Source organism: Anomaloglossus baeobatrachus, chromosome 9, assembly GCF_048569485.1.
Source record: "Anomaloglossus baeobatrachus isolate aAnoBae1 chromosome 9, aAnoBae1.hap1, whole genome shotgun sequence".
Taxonomy (NCBI): domain Eukaryota; kingdom Metazoa; phylum Chordata; class Amphibia; order Anura; family Aromobatidae; genus Anomaloglossus; species Anomaloglossus baeobatrachus.
In genome coordinates this window covers 117,022,579-117,044,565 of record NC_134361.1, presented here as the reverse complement: position 1 = coordinate 117,044,565, position 21,987 = coordinate 117,022,579, and the positions used below count along the sequence as shown (strand labels likewise).

The 21,987-nt window shown below is 42.1% G+C and overlaps 1 protein-coding gene across 2 annotated transcripts in view; it reads left to right on the top strand.

Annotated features, from left to right (window-relative positions):
- The window catches only part of GCNA (germ cell nuclear acidic peptidase), a 73,006-nt gene that overhangs the window by 310 nt on the left and 50,709 nt on the right, over window positions 1–21,987 (top strand). The gene's annotated exons all lie outside the window — the stretch shown is intronic.

Genomic DNA, 21,987 nt, shown 5'->3' with positions numbered 1-21,987 from the left:
GCGGGGCTCCCCGGGGGGTCCCGTCACCTATTGCAGCTGCTGCCATGTATCTCCATATTCATACTGTGCTGTTCCCAGTCTTAAGCAGGGTTCACACTAAGCGACAACGACGTCGCTGTTACGTCACCATTTTTTTGTGACGTAACAGCGACCTTGTAAGTCGCTGTTATGATCGCTGCTTAGCTGTCAAACACAGCAGAAGCAGCGATCATAACGTCGCTGTGCTACATGTGCACCAGATTCAAGTTAGTCTGCAGTTAGACGTTAGCTATTAGATATTCATTCATCTATGCTGCACCAACTGTTTTAAAACCAACTGATCATAATTTTTATTTTGATCAAGGTACCCTGGACCCCAAGTGCTCAAAATGAACATCTCAATGTCCTGAATAATATTTGCTAAAAAAATTATCACGTCTATGTGTAGTTCAGAAGTTATTCACGTAAATCTGTGTTATATAATGCTATACACACGCAGAATCAAACGTACTCAATCGTCCATACGTTTAATTTGAACAGAGGTACCCTGGACCACAAGTCCTCAAAATGAACATCTTAATGTCCTGAATAATATTTGACCGAAAATTTATCAAGTCTATGTGTAGTTTAGAAGTTATTCACGTAAATCTGTGTTACATTACGCTATACGCGCATAATGAAACGTAATCAATCGTACATAAGTTTAATTTCAAAAGAGGTACCTTGGACCACAAGTCCTCAAAATGAACATCTCAATGTCCTGAATAATATTTGCCAAAAATATAATCAAGTCTATGTGTAGTTCAGAAGTTATTCACGTAAATCTGTGTCACATAACGCTATACGCGCAGAATCAAACGTACTCAATCGTCCATTCGATTAATTTGAAAAGAGGTACCCTAGACCACAAGTCCTCAAAATGAACATCTCAATGTCCTGAATAATATTTGATAGAAAAATTATCAAGTCTATGTGTAGTTCAGAAGTTATTCATGTAAATCTGTGTTACATAACGCTATATGCGCATAATGAAACGTATTCAATCGTACATAGGTTTAATTTTAAAAGAGGTACCCTGGACCCCAAGTGCTCAAAATGAACATCTCAATGTCCTGAATAATATTTGATAGAAAAATTATCAAGTCTATGTGTAGTTTAGAAGTTATTCACGTAAATCTGTGTCACATAACGCTATACACGTGTAATCAAACGTACTCAATCGTCCATACGATTAATTTGAAAAGAGGTACCCTGGACCACAAGTGCTCAAAATGAACATCTCAATGTCCTGAATAATATTGGCTAAAAAACATTATCAAGTCTATGTGTAGTTCAGAAGTTATTCACGTAAATCTGTGTTACATAACGCTATACGCGCATAATGAAACGATGCTGAAGTTGGTTTCTTATTCGTCCAGTTTCTTATTCGGCAATTTAGTTTTTTTAGTTTTTTATGCATTTATCCATAAAAATAACACATTACAATAATAAAATACAATGCACTGATGTGCCCTAATTTACATACACTCAAACTCAGTTGTGAAAAATATAAAACTGGCAAAAATATGGGCATCAAAGTGGGCACCAAAGTATGTTAGTGAAAGGGTTAAATTGCTTTGGGCCACTGATCTAACACCACAAGTGCATATCTAGTGATGCCCCTAATCAAACTCAAGTCACTCCAGCCTGGCCCAAAGGGGTTCTGGGCATCAAAACTGGCATCAAACTGGGCACACAACCAATTTTCCCAGATTTGAATAAGTAACTGGTGTTTTTGAGGGGTTAAATGGCTTTGGGCCACTAATCTCACACCACACTTACATACCTAGTGATGCCACACATCAAATTCAGATCACTCCAGCCTGGCCCAAACAGGTTCTGGGCATCAGAACTGGCATCAAAGTGGGCAAATGGCCAGTTTTACAGATTTGAATAAGTAACTGGTGTTTTTGAGGGGTTAAATGGCTTTGGGCCACTGATCTCACACCACATTCACATACCTAGTGATGCCACACATCAAATTCAGATCACTCCAGCCTGGCCCAAACAGGTTCTGGGCATCAGAACTGGCATCAAAGTGGGCAAATGGCAAGTTTTCACAGATTTGAATAAGTAACTGGTGTTTTTGAGGGGTTAAATGGCTTTGGGCCACTGATCTCACAACACATTTACATACCTAGTGATGCCACACATCAAATTCAGATCACTCCAGTCTGTTTGGGCCAGGCTGAAGTGATCTGAATTTGATGTGTGGCATCACTAGGTATGTGAATGTGGTGTGAGATCAGTGGCCCAAAGCCATCTAACCCCTCAAAAACACCAGTTACTTATTCAAATCTGTGAAAACTGGCCATTTGCCCACTTTGATGCCAGTTCTGATGCCCAGAACCTGTTTGGGCCAGGCTGGGATGATCTGAATTTGATGTGTGGTACCACTAGGTATGTGAATGTGTTGTGAGATCAGTTGCCTAAAGCCATTTAACCCCTCAAAAACACCAGTTACTTATTCAAATCTGTGAAAATTGGCTGTGTGCCCACTTTGATGCCAGTTCTGATGCCCAGAACCTGTTTGGGCCAGGCTGGAGTGATCTGAATTTGATGTGTGGCATCACTAGGTATGTGAATGTGTTGTGAGATCAGTGGCCCAAAGCCATTTAACCCCTCAAAAACACCAGTTACTTATTCAAATCTGTGAAAAATGGGGTTTTGCCCACTTTGATGCCAGTTCTGATGCCCAGAACCTGTTTGGGCCAGGCTGGAGTGATCTGAATTTGATGTGTGGCCTCAGTAGGTATGTAAATATGGTGAGAGATCAGTGGCCCAAAGCCATTTAACCCCTCAAAAACATCAGTTACTTATTCAAATCTGTAAAACTGGGGTTTTGCCCACTTTGATGCCAGTTCTGATGCCCAGAGCCTGTTTGGTTCAGGCTGGAGTGATCTGAATTTGATGTGTGGCATCACTAGGTATGTAATTGTGGTGTGAGATCAGTGGCCCAAAGCCATTTAACCCCTCAAAAACATCAGTTACTCATTGAAATCTGTGAAAACTGGGTTTTTGCCCACTTTGATGCCAGTTCTGATGCCCAGAACCTGTTTGGGCCAGGCTGGAGTGATCTGAATTTGATGTGTGGCATCACTAGGTATGTAAATGAGGTGTGAGATCAGTGGCTCAAAGCCATTTAACCCCTCAAAAACACTGGTTACTTATTCAAATCTGTGAAAACTGGGGTTTTGTCCACTTTGAAGCCAGTTCTGATGCCCAGAACCTGTTTGGGCCAGGCTGGAGTGATCTGAATTTGATGTGTGGCATCACTAGGTATGTAAATGTGGTGTGTGATCAGTGGCCCAAAGCCATTTAACCCCTCAAAAACACCAGTTACTTATTCAAATCTGTGAAAATTGGCTGTGTGCCCACTTTGATGTCAGTTCTGATGCCCAGAACCTGTTTGGGCCAGGCTGGAGTCACTTGAGTTTGATTAGAGGCATCACTAGATAGGCAATTCTGGTGTTAGATCAGTGGCTCAAAGCCATTTAACCCTTTCACTAACATACTTTGGTGCCCACTTTGATGCCCATTTTTTTGCCAGTTTTATAACTTTTGCAGCCTATTTTGAGTGTATTTATATTAGGGCACATCAGTGCATTGTATTTTATTATTGTCATGTGTTATTTTTGTTGTTAAATGCATAAAAAACTGAAAAAAAAAAATTGCCGAATAAGAAACTGACGAATAAGAAACTGACGAATAAGAAACCAACTTCAGCCCCGAATAAGAAACTGACGAATAAGAAACCAACTTCAGCATCGTGCATAATGAAACGTAATCAATCGTACATAAGTTTAATTTGAAAAGAGGTACCCTGGACTACAAGTACTCAAAATGAACATCTCAATGTCCTGAATAATATTAGACAAAAAAATTATTAAGTCTATGTGTAGTTCAGAAGTTATTCACGTAAATCTGTTACATAACGCTAGACACGCGCATAATGAAACGTACTCAATCGTCCATAAGTTTAATTTTAAAAGAGGTACCCTGGACCACAAGTACTCAAAAAGAACATCTCAATGTCCTGAATAATATTTCATAGAAAAATAATCAAGTCTATGTGTAGTTCAGAAGTTATTCACGTAAATCTGTGTTACATAACGCTATACGCGCATAATCTTCTTCGGTTGGCAATGAACAAGGAATATATGTCGATTACTGTGGAATGAACATTTATCCTATATAAAGTTATGTATTTTATTTCTTGTATTTGTTATGCGGGGAATAAACTTGAAGTATTATTAATATTATTATTATTATTATTATTATTATTAGGTGCTTTACATGTTAAAGGGGTGTACATAATAGTATCTACAAAGTATTTGTAATCATTTTTACATTTACGTTATATTGTGTACTTACCAATCTCTTTGTGAAAGTCTGTCAGTAGAGATAGATGGCAAAAACTAACGATTAGTCTGTAACACAGGGAACAGCGAAAGGAATAAATCAGGGGATTCTACTCAGTAATCCGACATCAATGAAATTACGACACTGGTCGTCCTTAGAACCGCTCTCAAAGTCCAGCAGAGGCAAGACAACACAATACCACGTGGAAAAGGGTCCACATTCTCCAGCAACCCAAGTAGTGGCTGATCTGAACGCTTCCAAGACACAGCAATAACATCCCCTATAAATTTGTATTTTTGTTTCTTCCTGCTTCTAGGGGTCAGACACCTTGTTGGGTAGATAACATTACACTCCAACTCTTTACACAATTATATCATTCAATTCAAAGTGTGGACAACTCCATGTCTGTAACATTGTGTAACATGAAGCCTCCTTCAGAGAGAGGAACAAAGGCCACACTCCCCCACTAGATAGGGCAGAGAATGCTAATTGTATTAATGGCTAGAGACCTAGGGGTGCATCACACATAGCGAGATCGCTATTGAGATCGCTGCTGAGTCACGGTTTTTGTGACGCAGCAATGACCTCAGTCATTAGCGATCTCGCTGTGTGGGACACTGAGCAGCGATCTGGCCCTTCTGGGAGATCGCTGCTCGTTGCACACAGTGCTGGTTCGTTTTTTGGTCTTTGCTTTCCCGCTGTGAAGCACACATTGCTGTGTGTGACAGCGAGAGAGCAAAGATCTGAATGTGCATGGAGCAGGGAGCCGGCGTCTGTAAGCTGCGGTAAGCTGTAACTAAGGTAAATATCGGGTAACCAAGGAAGCCCTTTCTTTGGTTACCCGATATTTACCTTAGTTACTAGCGTCCGCCGCTCCCACGCTGCCAGTGCCGGCTCCCTGCTCCCTGCACATGTAGCCGGAGTACACATCGGTTAATTAACCCGATGTGTACTCTAGCTTGGAGTGCAGGGAGCCAACGCTAAACTGTGTGCGTTGGTAACCAAGGTAAATATCGGGTAACAAGCGCTTGGTTACCCGATGTTTACCGTGGTTACCATTGTCCGCAGCTTCCAGATGCCGGCTCCCTGCAAGTGCAGCATCGCTTCCACTCGTCGCTGCTGGTTGGGGGCTAGTCAATGGTCGCTGGTGAGATCTGCCTGATTGACAGCTCACCAGCGACCATGTAGCGAAGCAGCAGCGATCCTGACCAGGTCAGATCGCTGGTGGGATCGCTGCTGCGTCGCTAAAGTGTGACGGTACCCCTAATTATATTATGTCCATAATAATAGATCAAATCATCAAAAAATGTTCAACTGCTACTGTGAAAAATCCATATGTCCTAAACTAAATGTAGAGCAGATTCCAACTCTGAAGTCAGAATTGTTGTAACACATCAGTAAATTTTGTTCTGCATAAGTTTGACCAAATAAATCAAGCACTTGGAAAGCTTTGGACTATTCTGTTCAGAACGAGTTTTTCACCAAAAATTATCTGATAAAAAAAATTTATATGCAAATGTAATGTAATAACAGAATTTCAAAAAGTCTCGTATTCCATTTTAAAAGTTTTACTTCAGCATGGCCCAGTACTGTTCTAAGGGCTTCATGTATCTGGTTTTGCACTTGGAAGTATCATATCTGCCAGTTGCAAAAACCAGCTCTAGTTCCCCGTCATATTGGGATTCCAGCAGCCTTGGTATCTGATCTCCAGTTACGTCTCCCAAATTGGATGGAAGAAGTCAAGATGGAACAGTAAAAAATACATTTCCAATGACATTTGGCAGCCATGTTGCTCATATGCTTTAAGCATGTTGTCTATTTCTTCAGCTCGTCTGTTCCAAAGTCAGCTCTGTACAGCGAGCACAAATGCTCCAAGCTGTGGAGTTTTGTTCGGAATGGGTCATCATACATTTGTTTGTTGATTTCGCTGCCAATCTCGACCTTTATTTTAGCCTCAGTTTTCAGTTCTTCAAACATAAAGCCTGCTTTACACACTTCAATAAATCTTTCAATCCGTCGTCGGGGTCAAGTTGTAAGTGACGCACATCCGGCATCGTTCGTGACGTGTTTGCGTGTGAAACCTACATGCGATCGATATTGAACGAAAATACGGTGATCGCATACACGTCGTTTATTCCTCATACATTGGACGTTTGGTAGTACGAAACTAGTCAATTGTAACGTGTGACATCCCTCATACGATTTCGGTGTCTGATGGTATGTGCGCAGGTGTGCGCAGGTGTGTGCAGCTTAAAAAAGGTCTGTTTCAGAGCGGAGCTGACAAGCTGCGTTCTGAAGCGCCTCACAATGTCTGTCATGCACTAATCTCTGTCAGTCCGTCACTATCTCTGTCCCTCTCTCTCTGTCCATGTCAGTCTATCCCTCTTACCCCCCCTCTCTCATATACTCACCGATCCCCGATCCCCGGCGCGGCTCTGCACGGCATTCACACTGCTCCGGCGGCTTTTACTGTTTTGAAAAACTTGGCCGCCCATTAAACAATCTCGTATTCCCTGCTTACCCCGCCCACCGGCGCCTATAATTGGTTACAGTGAGACACGCCCCCCACGCTGAGTGACAGGTGTCACACTGCACCCAATCACAGCAGCCGGTGGGCGTGTCTATACTGTGTAGTGAAATAAATAAATAAATAATTAAAAAAAACGGCGTGCGGTCCCCCACAATTTTAAAACCAGCCAGATAAAGCCATACGGCTGAAGGCTGGTATTCTCAGGATGGGGAGCTCCACGTTATGGGGAGCCCCCCAGCCTAACAATATCAGCCAACAGCCGCCCAGAATTGCCGCATACATTATATGCGACAGTTCTGGGACTGTACCCGGCTCTTCCCGATTTGCCCTGGTGCGTTGGCAAATCGGGGTAATAAGGATTTATTGGCAGCCCATAGCTGCCAATAAGTCCTAGATTAATCATGTCAGGCGTCTATGAGACACCCTCCATGATTAATCTGTAAATTACAGTAAATAAACACACACACACGCCCGAAAAAAATCCTTTATTAGAAATAAAAAACACAAACATATACCCTGGTTCACCACTTTAATCAGCCCCAAAAAGCCCTCCATGTCCGGCGTACTCCAGGATGGTCCAGCGTCGCTTCCAGCGCTGCTGCATGGAGGTGACCGGAGCTGCAGAAGACACCGCCGCTCCGGTCACCTCCACGCAGGTAATGAAGACAGCCGTGCGATCAGCTGATCTGTCACTGAGGTTACCCGCTGTCACTGGATCCAGCGGTGGATGCAGCGGTGGCCGCGGGTAACCTCAGTGACAGCTCAGCTGATCGCGCTACTCACCTCCGCTCCGGTCAGCTCCAGTCAGCAACTGAGGTGAGTAGCGCGATCAGCTGGGCTGTCACTGAGGTTACCCGCGGCCACCGCTGCATCCACCGCTGGATCCAGTGACAGCGGGTAACCTCAGTGACAGCAGCTGATCGCGCGGCTGTCTTCATTACCTGCGTGGAGGTGACCGGAGCGGCGGTGTATTCTGCAGCTCCGGTCACCTCCATGCAGCACAGCTGGAAGCGACGCTGGACCATCCTGGATTACGCCGGACATGGAGGGCTTTTTGGGGCTGATTAAAGTGGTGAACCAGGGTATATGTTTGTGTTTTTTATTTCTAATAAAGGATTTTTTCGTGTGTGTGTGTTTATTTACTGTAATTTACAGATCAATCATGGAGGGTGTCTCATAGACGCCTGACATGATTAATCTAGGATTTATTGGCAGCTATGGGCTGCCAATAACTCCTTATTACCCCGATTTGCCAACGCACCAGGGCAAATCGGGAAGAGCCGGGTACAGTCCCAGAACTGTTGCATATAATGTATGCGGCAATTCTGGGCGGCTGTTGGCTGATATTGTTAGGCTGGGGGGCTCCCCATAACGTGGAGCTCCCCATCCTGAGAATACCAGCCTTCAGCCGTATGGCTTTATCTGGCTGGTTTTAAAATTGGGGGGGACCGCACGCCGTTTTTTTAATTATTTATTTATTTATTTCACTACACAGTATAGACACGCCCACCGGCTGCTGTGATTGGGTGCAGTATGACACCTGTCACTCAGCATGGGGGCGTGTCTCACTGTAACCAATCATAGGTGCCGGTGGGCGGGGTAAGCAGGGAATACGAGATTGTTTAATGGGCGGCCGGCTTTTTCAAAACAGTAAAAGCCGCCGGAGCAGTGTGAATGCCGTGCAGCGCCGGAGATCGGGGATCGGTGAGTATGAGAGAGGGCTGCTCAATTCACTTACTCAGTAGATTAGCGGTCACCGGTGAGTCCTTCACTGGTGACCGCTAATCAGAGCGCGACACAGACAGAGCCGCAGCATGACCATGAAGTCGGGTGAGGTTCACCCGAGTTCATTCTGACAGTGCGGCTCTTTCTGTGTCTGCTGTCATCTGCCATTCACCGCTGCTACATGGCTGTCTGTGTCTGTGTCTGCTGTCAGCGGCCATGTAGCAGAGCTGAATGGCAGATGACATAGTAAAAACGCATCCCACACATTACACACGCTTGTCAAGTCAATAAATAAAAAAAAAAAGGGTGCCCAATGCATACGTCACAGAACACATGATCAAAAGGATCGCACACAAAATTGATCAATTTAACATAGGCTACTAACGCACGTGTGACAGCAAATGAACGACCTACGTGCAATCTCATTCAATCGCATATGCGACCTGGGCGTGTCACATCGCATACGAGATCGCATACCTAATTGTAAGGTGTAAAGCTGGCTTTATGGAAACCATTTTTATAATGATCAATTGCAACTACAACATTTTTTGTTAAACCAAGTTTAGTGTGAAGCCATGGAAGGCTAAATTTTTCTTTTGTTTATTAAACAACAAAGATATAACAGGTACAATATATAGACATATACAGTGTGTCCACCCATATCCTATCCACCGCCATTAACTTGAGAACGGAGGCAGCTATAGGCATAGAAATGGTGTCTAGGTATAGTAAAGTTGCCATGCGCTACGCAATTAAACCACCTATAGCGCCACCTGGTGGAAAATAATGGAGTTAGCATTGTTATCTCAAACGGAATGAGAGAGAGAAAAAAAGTGATTTACAAAGTTGTAGGGCATCATCAATTCAATACGAATCGACACCTTGCATACAGAAATACTATGATATGAAACCCATGACCCCCCCAAAACATTGAATGCTGGTCACGCATATGGCGCTCATTTAACTTTGATGCTCAAAGTGGCCCCCGTCAGCTGCAATGCACATCTGGACATACTGTATCTTGCTGCACCTTGTGCAATATGCTAGGTGACACGTTTGCACAAGCATCTGTGATACGTGGTCGTAGGTCCTGCAATGTTGGTGGAGGGGTCACATACACCTGCTGTTTGATGTGACCTCACAGAAAGAAGTCCAATTGGGTCAGGTTAGGTGAGCGTGGAAGCCACTCCACGCAGCCACAATACCCAATGACTTGTAGTCAAATTTTAAAATAGTACAGTTTGGAATTTTAGTCCAGTGCACATTTTATAATACATGCCATTTTGAGTTGAGCTGGCTTTATTGTTTTTTCTTCATATAAGTTTCCTACCCATAAAAAAGCCAGAAAGTTTTGTGAACAGGTTCTCTCATCCAAGACTACAAATAGACAATAGCGGATCGAGAGGTATAGGGACAGAGGCAAGGGAGAACAGGATCAATACCATCTCACGCCAAAAGGAGGCAATTACCGGGCATCCCCAGATCATATGGACAGAGTCTGCGTCCTCCCCCTGGCACCGCAAGAATTTCAACGTCACCTAGTGATGCAGCCTAAATAATCATAGTGGGGTTAAATATGCTTGGTGCACTATATATATTTCAGTCATTTTAGTGTTAATTGAGGGGGGAGACCTTAGGCTAGGATCACATTTCCGTCAATTTGTATCAGTCACAATCTGCAGCTCTGGTAAACAACGGAATCCGTTTGGCGGATTCCGTTGTTCACATAGACTTGTATGAGCGGCGCATTGTGACTGATTACCTTGCGTTGCATCCTCTGCCTGACTTATCAGTCGTGGAACGACTGACCGTGGTGCGGAAAAAACGCAGTATGTAACGTTTTTTGAGCAACACAATCCGTAGGATTTCGCCGTGCATGCTCTCTCTGGCTCCCTGCACACGTAACCAGGGTAAACATTGGGTACTAAGTAAAGCGCTTTGCTTAGTTATCCGATATTTACCCTGGCTACGAGTGCAAGGAGCACACACGCGCGCACATACACACACACACTCACACTCAACTGTCCCCAGCCATGCAGTCCCCGGCACTGACGTCCTCAGCGCCCTGGTCCCGCTCAGCTCCACCCACCCCGCACTCCGCCCCCCGCACACATTCTCAGCGGCGGAGCGATCAGCTGATCACCCGGCGGCCAGCTGATGTGAGCGATCAGCTGATCATCCGCTAGCTGGCTGCTGAGCGATCAGCTGACCACTCGCGGCCGGCTGCTGTGAGCCATCAGCTGATCACCCGGCGGCTGGCTGCTGTGAGCGATCAGCTGATCACCTGGTGGCCGGCGGCTGTGAACGATCAGCTGATCGCTCTCATTAGCCGGCCGCATGGAGATCATCTGTTCGCTCTCAAAAGCCGGCCGGCTATTGTGAACGATCAGCTCTTTTACAACGGAGTCCGACAGTGAATTCTCATTCTTGTCATCCGTTGTACAACGAGTCAGTCACGTGCATCAAGCAATGCATAAGACTGATGCAAAACAACGGAAATGTGAACCTAGCCTTAGTTGGTGATTCCAAAACCTCCTTCCAGTCCTCCTCTTGCATATTTGGAACTAACAATTCTCAATTTTTTTTTTAAATGCTAAAGGCTGAGATTTGTTCCCCACGGACAACAAGTACGTGTACATAGAGTAAAATTAGCCCTTTGGCCCTTGAGATCAAAGTATCCCTATCAAAGGAAAGGAACAAGGAATGTATAGTTCAGCTCACCTTCAGTAGTCCAGTTTAATTCTGCTACTGCTCAGACTTGCAGACGCTGTGCCTGAATCAAATGAATGAAGAACACATTGTTTTTGTCCAGCTGTGTTAATATGTTTTTGTCCAGCTGTGTTAATATTTTTCTATCTGTGGAGTTTTTTTTATATCTGACCACTGATGTATTTTTATGGAACACCTTGTGTGGAATAAATATTTGGAAATTTACCTGGCTGAATTTTATAAAAGGAAAGGAGGATATTAAAACAGCCCCCGGTGTTTTTTGCATGTCATGTATCTCCGTTTTGAGGTCCCAGTATAAAAAAAAATAAATAAATGACACCTAGCAAAATTAAATTTGGATTGCATCTGGTCAAAGGACAACAAGACATTTTGTTCGTATATATCATTAAGAGCGAAAGCACCGTGCCAGCTTCAGAATGTGGAAGATGAGTGGTCAGACAGTGTGGGCAGATATACATTTTGACATAGGGGTATTTCAGCAATGGTGTCTGAGAAGTGAACGACCCTCTTCGCCTGCCTCCAACCTGCTGCGACAATCTAAGGAGGGGCAGAGGTTTTTGTGTGCCTAGCCTATCTGTTTCCAGGAAACAGAGTAAACAATTTGTCCCTGCTGCATAAGCTAAGTGGCTCACAGAGTTGGCAAGTAAGAACTGGGCATCCAAAACAATGTTACCTTTAGGTGACCAGCTAAATAATGAAAGAAGAAATCTGGTACCGCTGCCCCCCCCAGTTGTTTGGACCTATGAAATGTAGTCAGTTTTAATTTAGGCCTTGCATTGGCCCACACAAACCCAGATATTAACGTATTTAGGGATGAAAAGAAGAATTTAGGAACTGGATCAGGGTTGTGTTGAAGTAAATAGCTAAATTTAGGAAGCAATATCATCGTTATTAAATTAATACGCGCTGGAACCGATAGAGGTAGCTTGATCCACAGTTGAAATTTAGACTTTGCCAGTTCTAATAGAGGGAATATATTGGATGGGCGGTCTTGTTTACCATCTTTTTGTATGATAATTCCCAAGTATTAAAAATTAGAAACCAAATGCAGTGGGGATAGGGTCTCTATATGGGATGCAAGACCATGGGAAAGGGACATCACATTTGATTTCTTCCACTTTATGCCTAATCCAGAATATTTAGTAAAATCATCTATGATGTTGAGAACCCGAGTTAATGACCGCCCCACATCAGCCATAAATATAATCATGTCATCTGTGTACAGGCCTATAGTGTCCACCCAGTCTGCAATATGAATGCCTTTTATCAATCTATCAGAACAAATCTTTTTCACTAAAGCTTCATGGTCAGGGCAAAAAAAGAGCTGGAGACAAAAGGCACCCTTGCCAAGTCCCTCTTTCCAACAAGAAAAGTTCAGATTAGATTCCATTAACCACCATTCTGGCCCTAGGAGCCCGATATATGAATTTGGATCCAAGCGCAGAATCTGGGACCAAATCAAAAGTTTTGAAGACATGCCATCTGGAAGTTTCATTCCAGAAAATCAAATGCCTTGGCCACGTCCAGCGAGGCTAAGGCCCATTTATTGTCATAAAGCGCATGGCTCGAAACGTGTCTGATGTGCGGTCTAAACATTGGAATTTTTTCTAGACCTCGATATGGTATATTTTTGTACATGGACAATATGAACTTTTGTTTTTAAAAATTAATCATTAAAAGTTGGATTTTATTTACAAGCTAGATGTATCATTCCTTTCTTACATGAGATGTGCGGCACACAATCTACACCTCAAGGGGAAAAAATGCATTAAAAAAAAACATGAGGTTTTGATGCAATAGTGATGCGATTTCTATTTTCGATGAGGTGTAGATGTGGTGCTGGAATATGGTGTAACTATCACCCCCAAATCTGCATCTCTTGGCAAAAAAAAAAAAAAAACACAAACGGTTTTCACGCCTTTTTTTGTGTGGTTTTCTGCCAGGTAGTGGCAGTTTGGTGCTGAAATCTGGATGCTGGATAGCTTTGAAAGATATAGAATAAACCACATGTTCTCCACTCATGTGTCCTCAAATTCATCCTCACAGATGATTTTTTTATAGCAGCGTAGAACAAACACTTTTTTCATTCGTCTGATCCCTGCACTTAGATGTGTGTGTACAGCAGCTGATTATACGTCTCTTTCGGTGTTGCGCTCATGTGATGCCCTGGCAAAACCAGGTAGTCACACAATAGGCCCCCACATAACACCTTCCCTCACCTAGGTGTGAGGAAAGAGTTAACCTTTTTCACTGACTTAGAAAAATAGTAGAAATTCATTCTTCCTGGCAAGACCAAACCAGACTTATTTACGTAATAAACTATGAGACCAACCTCAAGGACGCAGAATGTTTTGACTTAGAGATGACTGAAAAACATCTTGTTATGGAAGAAGAAATATTATAGATTATTATGGGAATATACCGTATATGCCGGCGTATAAGACGACTGGGCGTATAAGACGACCCCCAACTTCTGCCCTAAAAATATAGAATTTGGGATATACTCACTGTATAAGACTACCCCCGTTCAGTATGCTTCAGTATGCTAAGAGCAGGGGGCCGCACTGTGTGAGGTGTTTTTTTTACTGTCCAGTATAACCAATAGGATTAGTGCAGGGGCCAGCATGTAAGCTCTTCATTAATGTCCCTGCATGGATGCGAGGGGAATCTGGCGTTACTGCACTAATCCTATTGGTTATACTGGACAGTGAAAAAAAAAACACCTCCTCACACAGTGCGGCCCCCTGCTATATATACGCTATATATCCGCTGTATATATACCAGTATATATGCTGAGGAAAGCAGTATAATCCTGCTGAAACGCGTAGTGTTAACAAGAGCTTTATTTTATCTGACTTAGACTGTCACAAATAAAGCATAATTTATTCACAAAGATAACCTGAGTTAATAGATCTATTACTAGCGCTAAAAAAGACCGGCTTTATCTATTCTCCATATACTTTCACTCCCTTATGGGATTCCGGTTCTAAAGCTGCTGATAGTAAAAGATCTAATCATTCCAAATACCTTGAGGGAAGACAAACGGCCGCAATCAGTTCCAGGATCTCATGAGTTGGTGAACCTAGGAACCAGGAGCAATCATCTCCCCAGGATACTCAGCCTAACATCGGATAACACCAGCCGAGACAACCCCTTATCCTCCAGAGGATTTACATGATCATCACCGAGGTTGTGCGAGGGCGCACAACCTAATCAGGTGAGAAGTTTTCATTACACTATAATTAAATTGTGCCACGGGTGCTTCTCATAGCGCTATCTTTATTTCTAGTATATATGCTGTATGATATACCAGTACGGGGCCGGGCTGTGTATCGCGTTTCCATAACGACGAGGCAGGAACTTCCCTGCTAGAGCGCTGACGTCAAGGCAGAGCTGCTTGCCTCTGATTGGCCAGCGCTCTGCCATTCAGCAGCGGTGACAGGAAGTTCCTCCCTCGTCGCTATGGAGGCAGAATCCAAGCGTGGAACGGAGTGGAGCGGCGCACTACAGCACCCAGGTATATATCCGGCGTATAAGACGACCCCCCACTGTAGCCATTATTTTAAGGGGGTAAAAAGTCGTCTTATACGCCAGTATATACGGTAAGTCATTATGTTAATTTCTCTTGCTGTGAATATGTAATTCAAGCCTTTAATGAATATGTATATTGCATAGTTACGCCCTAATCAACTTTGTATAACCTTGTAATGTAAACAAAATAATACACTTTCTATTCAGAGCCACACATCTCCAGTCTTATGTGTATAACAGCGTCTGCTTGTTTTCATTGCGCCGGAATAGCAGGGGGGGGGGGGGGACACCGGTACCCTCTCTGCATTCGGACATCGCTGGCAACAGCTGAGACCGTTAGGTCAACCTAACATAGGTCACATACAGCTGACCTGAAACCCTAGTCACCCCCCGCAGGCACATCAGTGGGCGGGACCAGGCGGTTAGGAAATGCCCACCTAGGGGTCTAGACAGCCCGGGGCGGGAAAACAGTCAGTTAAGCAAACAGCAGTTTGAAGTTGTAGTTCAAATTGAGAGGAGTAGAGGCTGGAGCTAGGTGTAGCTCCAGCGGAGGAGCAGTTCAAGTTGAACGGTGCCAGGGTCGGAGACCTGGTACCTTGGCTAGGTGGCAGACGGTAGTCTCCATCAGCAGAAGACTGGAAGATGGCTTGGCAGATCCGAGGAGGACCAGGACAGGGTTGGAGCTCGCCGGTACCGACACCGGAGACCGGACCAGAAACCATGCACAGAGGGGGTACTCGGACCCTGAAGCCAGGACCGGAAACAACGGCCTAGCTAATCAACTGATTGAGGGCAGGATTACAGGTCCTGTCCCAATCAAAGTCCCAAAAGCAGACAACCACCCACAGAGAGGGATAGGGCAACCGCCAGGGCCCATAGATCCCATGGGTCAGCGTCAGCGGGCACGGCTCCTCAGGCACACAGAAAGCCAGGAGCGGACTCCCGTGTTCCCTACCAGGAAGTCTAAACACACAACTATAACTAGTGCAGAGGAACAGATGGCAATCACCAGCCCAGGTGGGGGACCAGAGTACAACCGGCCACGGCGGCCAGCCACCAGCACCTTGGTTTACCAAAAGAGTTGTGTGATTCATTTACTTGTGAGTAACCAAACATCCCCTGGTATGTCCGGGCGCGCAAGCCCCTGCCATGGCCATACCCTGCACAGAGACACTGGGCCCCGGGGCAACCATCCCTACCCACGGAGAGGTTAACATCCGGCTGCCATTACATATCCCCCGGGTATCCCACAACAGCAGTGGTGGTGTCCCACTTCACCACACACCGTGGGTGGCGTCACGAACCGAATACGGTCAAGGCCGTACAACTACGTCCCCCTTTTCATTCGGCATGTCCGCGTGACCCCCGGGTCCGGAGGATCCCTCGAGCCACACAGCATGTCTGGATCCGAGAAGCCCGGCTGCTGCGGGCGTGGGGGCGGCACACTCACTTGGAGTGGTTGTGTGATACACACTATCATCTATACCCTGTTGTTTAACTAGTTAAACACCTCTTTGGTCCCCTATTACATATTTCTTATGCCTATGGCACAGTTATGATGAAAGCTGTCATTACAAAATGAGACAGTGTCAACTTACAGTCCAGCTCACAGTTGGTTGGCACAATGTACAACACAAATCTCTGGTTGATCAACTACATGTTTATCTTCCACCACTTCCCACTAAACTTGGTTTACTAAAAAAAAAGTTGTAGTTGGAATTCATCATTATAAAAATGGTTTCCAGTATCTGAAGGAGAAGTTTAGCACTGTAAACTGAGGGTAAAATAAAGGTTGAAATTGGCAGCGGAATCAGCAAACTAATGCATGATGACCTATGCTGAACAAAACTCATCAGCTTGCAGCATTTGTGCTCGCTGTACAGAACTGACTTGGGAGCAGACGAGCTGAACACATAGACAACATACTTTAAGCATATGAGCAACATGGCTGCCAAATGTCAGCGTAAATGTATTTTTTACTGTTCCGTCTTGACTTTTTTCAACCCAATTTGGGAGACGTAACTAACGAACATGGAGAAAGGTTCCATAAAGACATTTCTACTCTGGAGATCAGATACCAAGCCTGCTGGAATCCCAATATGATGGGGAACTAGAGCTGGTTTTACCAATACTGGTTCTTGTTCTAGAAAGACATTTAAACTGGAATACGAGACTTTTTGAAATTCTGTTATTACATTACATTTTTATATACTATTTTCTATGAAAACTTTGATGCAGATCATATAATTGTTGGTGAAAAAACTCGTTCTGAACAGAATAGTCCAAAGCTTTCCAAGTGCTTGATTCATTTGGCCCAGCTTCTGCAGAACAAAATTTCATGATGTGTTACAATTCTGACTTCAGAGTTGGAATCTGCTCTACATTTAGTATAGGACATATGGATTTTTCCCAGTAGCAGATGAACATTTTTTGATGGTTTCATCTTTTATTATGGACATAATATAATTAGGTCTCTAGCCACTAATACAATTAACATTCCCTGTCCTATCTAGTGGGGGAGTGTGGCCTTTGTTCCTCTCTCTGAAGGAGGCTTCATGTTACACAATGTTACAGACATGGAGTTGTCCACACTTTGAATTGAAAGATATCATTGTGTAAAGAGGTGGAGTGTAATGTTATCTACCGAACAAGGTGTCTGACCCCTAGAAGCAGGAAGAAATAAAAATACAAATTTATGGGGAATGTTATTGCTGTGTCTTGGAAGCGTTCAGATCGGCCACTACTTGGGTTGTTGGAGAATGTGGATCCTTTTCCACCACGTGGTATTGTGTTGTCTTGCCTCTGCTGTATTTGGAGAATGGTTCTAAGGACCAGTGTTGTTATTTCCTTGATGTCGGATTAATGGGTAGAATCCCGATTTATTGTTTTTGCTGTTTTCAGTGTGAAAGACTAATCGTTACTTTTTGGCATCTACCTCTCTAGACAGACTTTCACAAAGAGAGATCGGTAAGTACACAATATAATGGAAATATAAAAATTGTTATAAATACTTTGTAGACACTTCAAGTTTATTCCCCACATAACAAATACAAGAAATATAATACATAACTGTTTATATAGGATAAATGTTCATTCCGCTGTAATCTACATACATTCCTTGTTCATTGCCAACCAAAAAAGCACAGAGAGTAATATACACCTGTTTATATGGGATATGTGTTCATTTCACTATTATCTAAATATATTCCTTGTTCATTCACCACATAAGAAGCACATGGAATAAAATATACACCTGTATACCGTATTTTTCGGATTATAAGATGCACTTTTCCTCCCAAACATTTTGGAGGAAAATGAGGGTTGCGTCTTAAAATCCGAATGTAGCTTACCGGGTGCTGCCGGCGCTGATCAGTATGGCACTGTTGTGTGCATCGGCTCCACTCTGCTCTGCTCTGTGTGAGGCTGGTCTGTTCTGCTCGGTGTGCGGCTGCTTTGTGCTGCTCAGTGCGTGGCTGCTTTGTGCTGCTCGGCGCGTGGCTGTTTTGTGCTGCTGGGTGCATGGCTGCTTTGTGCTGCTCGGCACGCGGCTGCTCTGTGTGGCGGTCGGTCATTCTGAAGATGTCAGCGGTCGGGGATTCAAATAATGGCGCCTAGAGTCAGCGCCTCTTTTCAAATTAAACGTTTGGACAATTGAGTACATTTGATTACACGTGTATAGCATTATATAACATAGATTTACGTGAATAACTTCTGAACTACACATAGACTTGATAATTTTTTTAGCAATTATTATTTAGGACATTCAGATGTTCATTTTGAGTACTTGTGGTCCAGGGTACCTCTTTTCAAATTAATCGTATAAACGATTGAGTACGTTTGATTACGCGTGTATAGCATAATATAACATAGATTTGCTTTAATAACTTCTGAACTAGACATAAACTTGATAATTTTTTTAGCAAATATTATTCAGGACATGGAGATGTTCATTTTGAGTACTTGTGGTCCAGGGTACCTCTTTTCAAATTAATCGTATAGACGATTGAGTACTTTTGATTATGCGCGTATAGCATAATATAACATAGATTTACGTGAATAACTTCTGAACTACACATAGACTTGATAATGTTTTTAGCAATTATTATTCAGGACATTCAGATGTTCATTTTGAGTACTTGTAGTCCAGGGTACCTCTTTTCAAATTAATCGTATGGACGATTGAGTATGTTTGATTATGCGCGTATAGCGTTATGTGACACAGATTTCCGTGAATAACTTCTGAACTACACATAGACTTGATAATTTTTTTGGCTAATATTATTTAGGACATTGAGATGTTCATTTTGAGTACTTGTGGTCCAAGGTACCTCTTTTCAAATTAAACGTATGGACAATTGAGTACGTTTGATTACACGTGTATAGCGTTATATAACATAGATTTACGTGAATAACTTCTAAACTACACATAGACTTGATCATTTTGTTACAAATATTATTCAGGACATTCAGATATTCATTTTGAGTACTTGTGGTCCAGGGTACCTCTTTTCAAATTAATCGTATGAACGATTGAGTATGTTTGATTATGCGCGTATAGCGTTATGTGACACAGATTTACGTGAATAACTTCTGAACTACACATAGACTTGGTAATTTTTTTAGCTAATATTATTTAGGACATTGAGATGTTCATTTTGAGTACTTGTGGTCCAGGGTACCTCTTTTCAAATTAATCGTATGGACGATTGAGTACGTTTGATTACACGCGTATAGCATAATATAACATAGATTTGCTTTAATAACTTCTGAACTACACATAAACTTGATAATTTTTTTAGCAAATATTATTCAGGACATGGAGATGTTCATTTTGAGTACTTGTGGTCCAGGGTATCTCTTTTCAAATTAATCGTATAGACGATTGAGTACGTTTGATTATGCGCGTATAGCATAATATAACATAGATTTACGTGAATAACTTCTGAACTACACATAGACTTGATAATGTTTTTAGCAATTATTATTCAGGACATTCAGATGTTCATTTTGAGTACTTGTAGTCCAGGGTACCTCTTTTCAAATTAATCGTATGGACGATTGAGTATGTTTGATTATGCGCGTATAGCGTTATGTGACACAGATTTCCGTGAATAACTTCTGAACTACACATAGACTTGATAATTTTTTTGGCTAATATTATTTAGGACATTGAGATGTTCATTTTGAGTACTTGTGGTCCAAGGTACCTCTTTTCAAATTAAACGTATGGACAATTGAGTACGTTTGATTACACGTGTATAGCGTTATATAACATAGATTTACGTGAATAACTTCTAAACTACACATAGACTTGATCATTTTGTTACAAATATTATTCAGGACATTCAGATATTCATTTTGAGTACTTGTGGTCCAGGGTACCTCTTTTCAAATTAATCGTATGAACGATTGAGTATGTTTGATTATGCGCGTATAGCGTTATGTGACACAGATTTACGTGAATAACTTCTGAACTACACATAGACTTGGTAATTTTTTTAGCTAATATTATTTAGGACATTGAGATGTTCATTTTGAGTACTTGTAGTCCAGGGTACCTCTTTTCAAATTAAACGTTTGGACAATTGAGTACATTTGATTACACGTGTATAGCATTATATAACATAGATTTACGTGAATAACTTCTGAACTACACATAGAGTTGATTATTTTTCTGACAAATATTATTGAGGACATTGAGATGTTCATTTTGAGTACTTGTGGTGCAGGGTACCTTTTTTCAAATTAATCGTATGGACAATTGAGTACGTTTGATTACACGTGTATAGCATAATATAACATAGATTTACGTGAATAACTTCTGAACTACACATAGACTTGATCATTTTTTTACAAATATTATTCAGGACATTCAGATGTTCATTTTGAGTACTTGTAGTCCAGGGTACCTCTTTTCAAATTAAATGTATGAACGATTGAGTATGTTTGATTATGCGCGTATAGCGTTATGTGACACAGATTTACGTGAATAACTTCTGAACTACACATAGACTTGGTAATTTTTTTAGCTAATATTATTTAGGACATTGAGATGTTCATTTTGAGTACTTGTGGTCCAGGGTACCTCTTTTCAAATTAATCGTATGGACGATTGAGTACGTTTGATTACACGCGTATAGCATAATATAACATAGATTTGCTTTAATAACTTCTGAACTACACATAAACTTGATAATTTTTTTAGCAAATATTATTCAGGACATGGAGATGTTCATTTTGAGTACTTGTGGTCCAGGGTATCTCTTTTCAAATTAATCGTATAGACGATTGAGTACGTTTGATTACACGTGTATAGCATAATATAACATAGATTTACGTGAATAACTTCTGAACTACACATAAAGTTGATAATGTTTTTAGCAAATATAATTCAGGACATTGAGATGTTCATTTTGAGTACTTGTAGTCTAGGGTACCTCTTTTCAAATTAATCGTATGGACGATTGAGTATGTTTGATCATGCGCGTATAGCGTTATGTGACACAGATTTCCGTGAATAACTTCTGAACTACACATAGACTTGATAATTTTTTTAGCTAATATTATTTAGGACATTGAGATGTTCATTTTGAGTACTTGTGGTCCAGGGTACTTCTTTTCAAATTAAACGTATGGACAATTGAGTACGTTTGATTACACGTGTATAGCATAATATAATATAGATTTACGTGAATAACTTCTGAACTACACATAGACTTGATCATTTTTTTACAAATATTATTCAGGACATTCAGATGTTCATTTTGAGTACTTGTAGCCCAGGGTACCTCTTTTCAAATTAAATGTATGAACGATTGAGTATGTTTGATTATGCGCGTATAGCGTTATGTGACACAGATTTACGTGAATAATTTCTGAACTACACATAGACTTGGTAATTTTTTTAGCTAATATTATTTAGGACATTGAGATGTTCATTTTGAGTACTTGTGGTCCAGGGTACCTCTTTTCAAATTAATCGTATGGACGATTGAGTATGTTTGATTACACGTGTATAGCATAATATAACATAGATTTGCTTTAATAACTTCTGAACTACACATAAACTTGATAATTTTTTTAGCAAATAT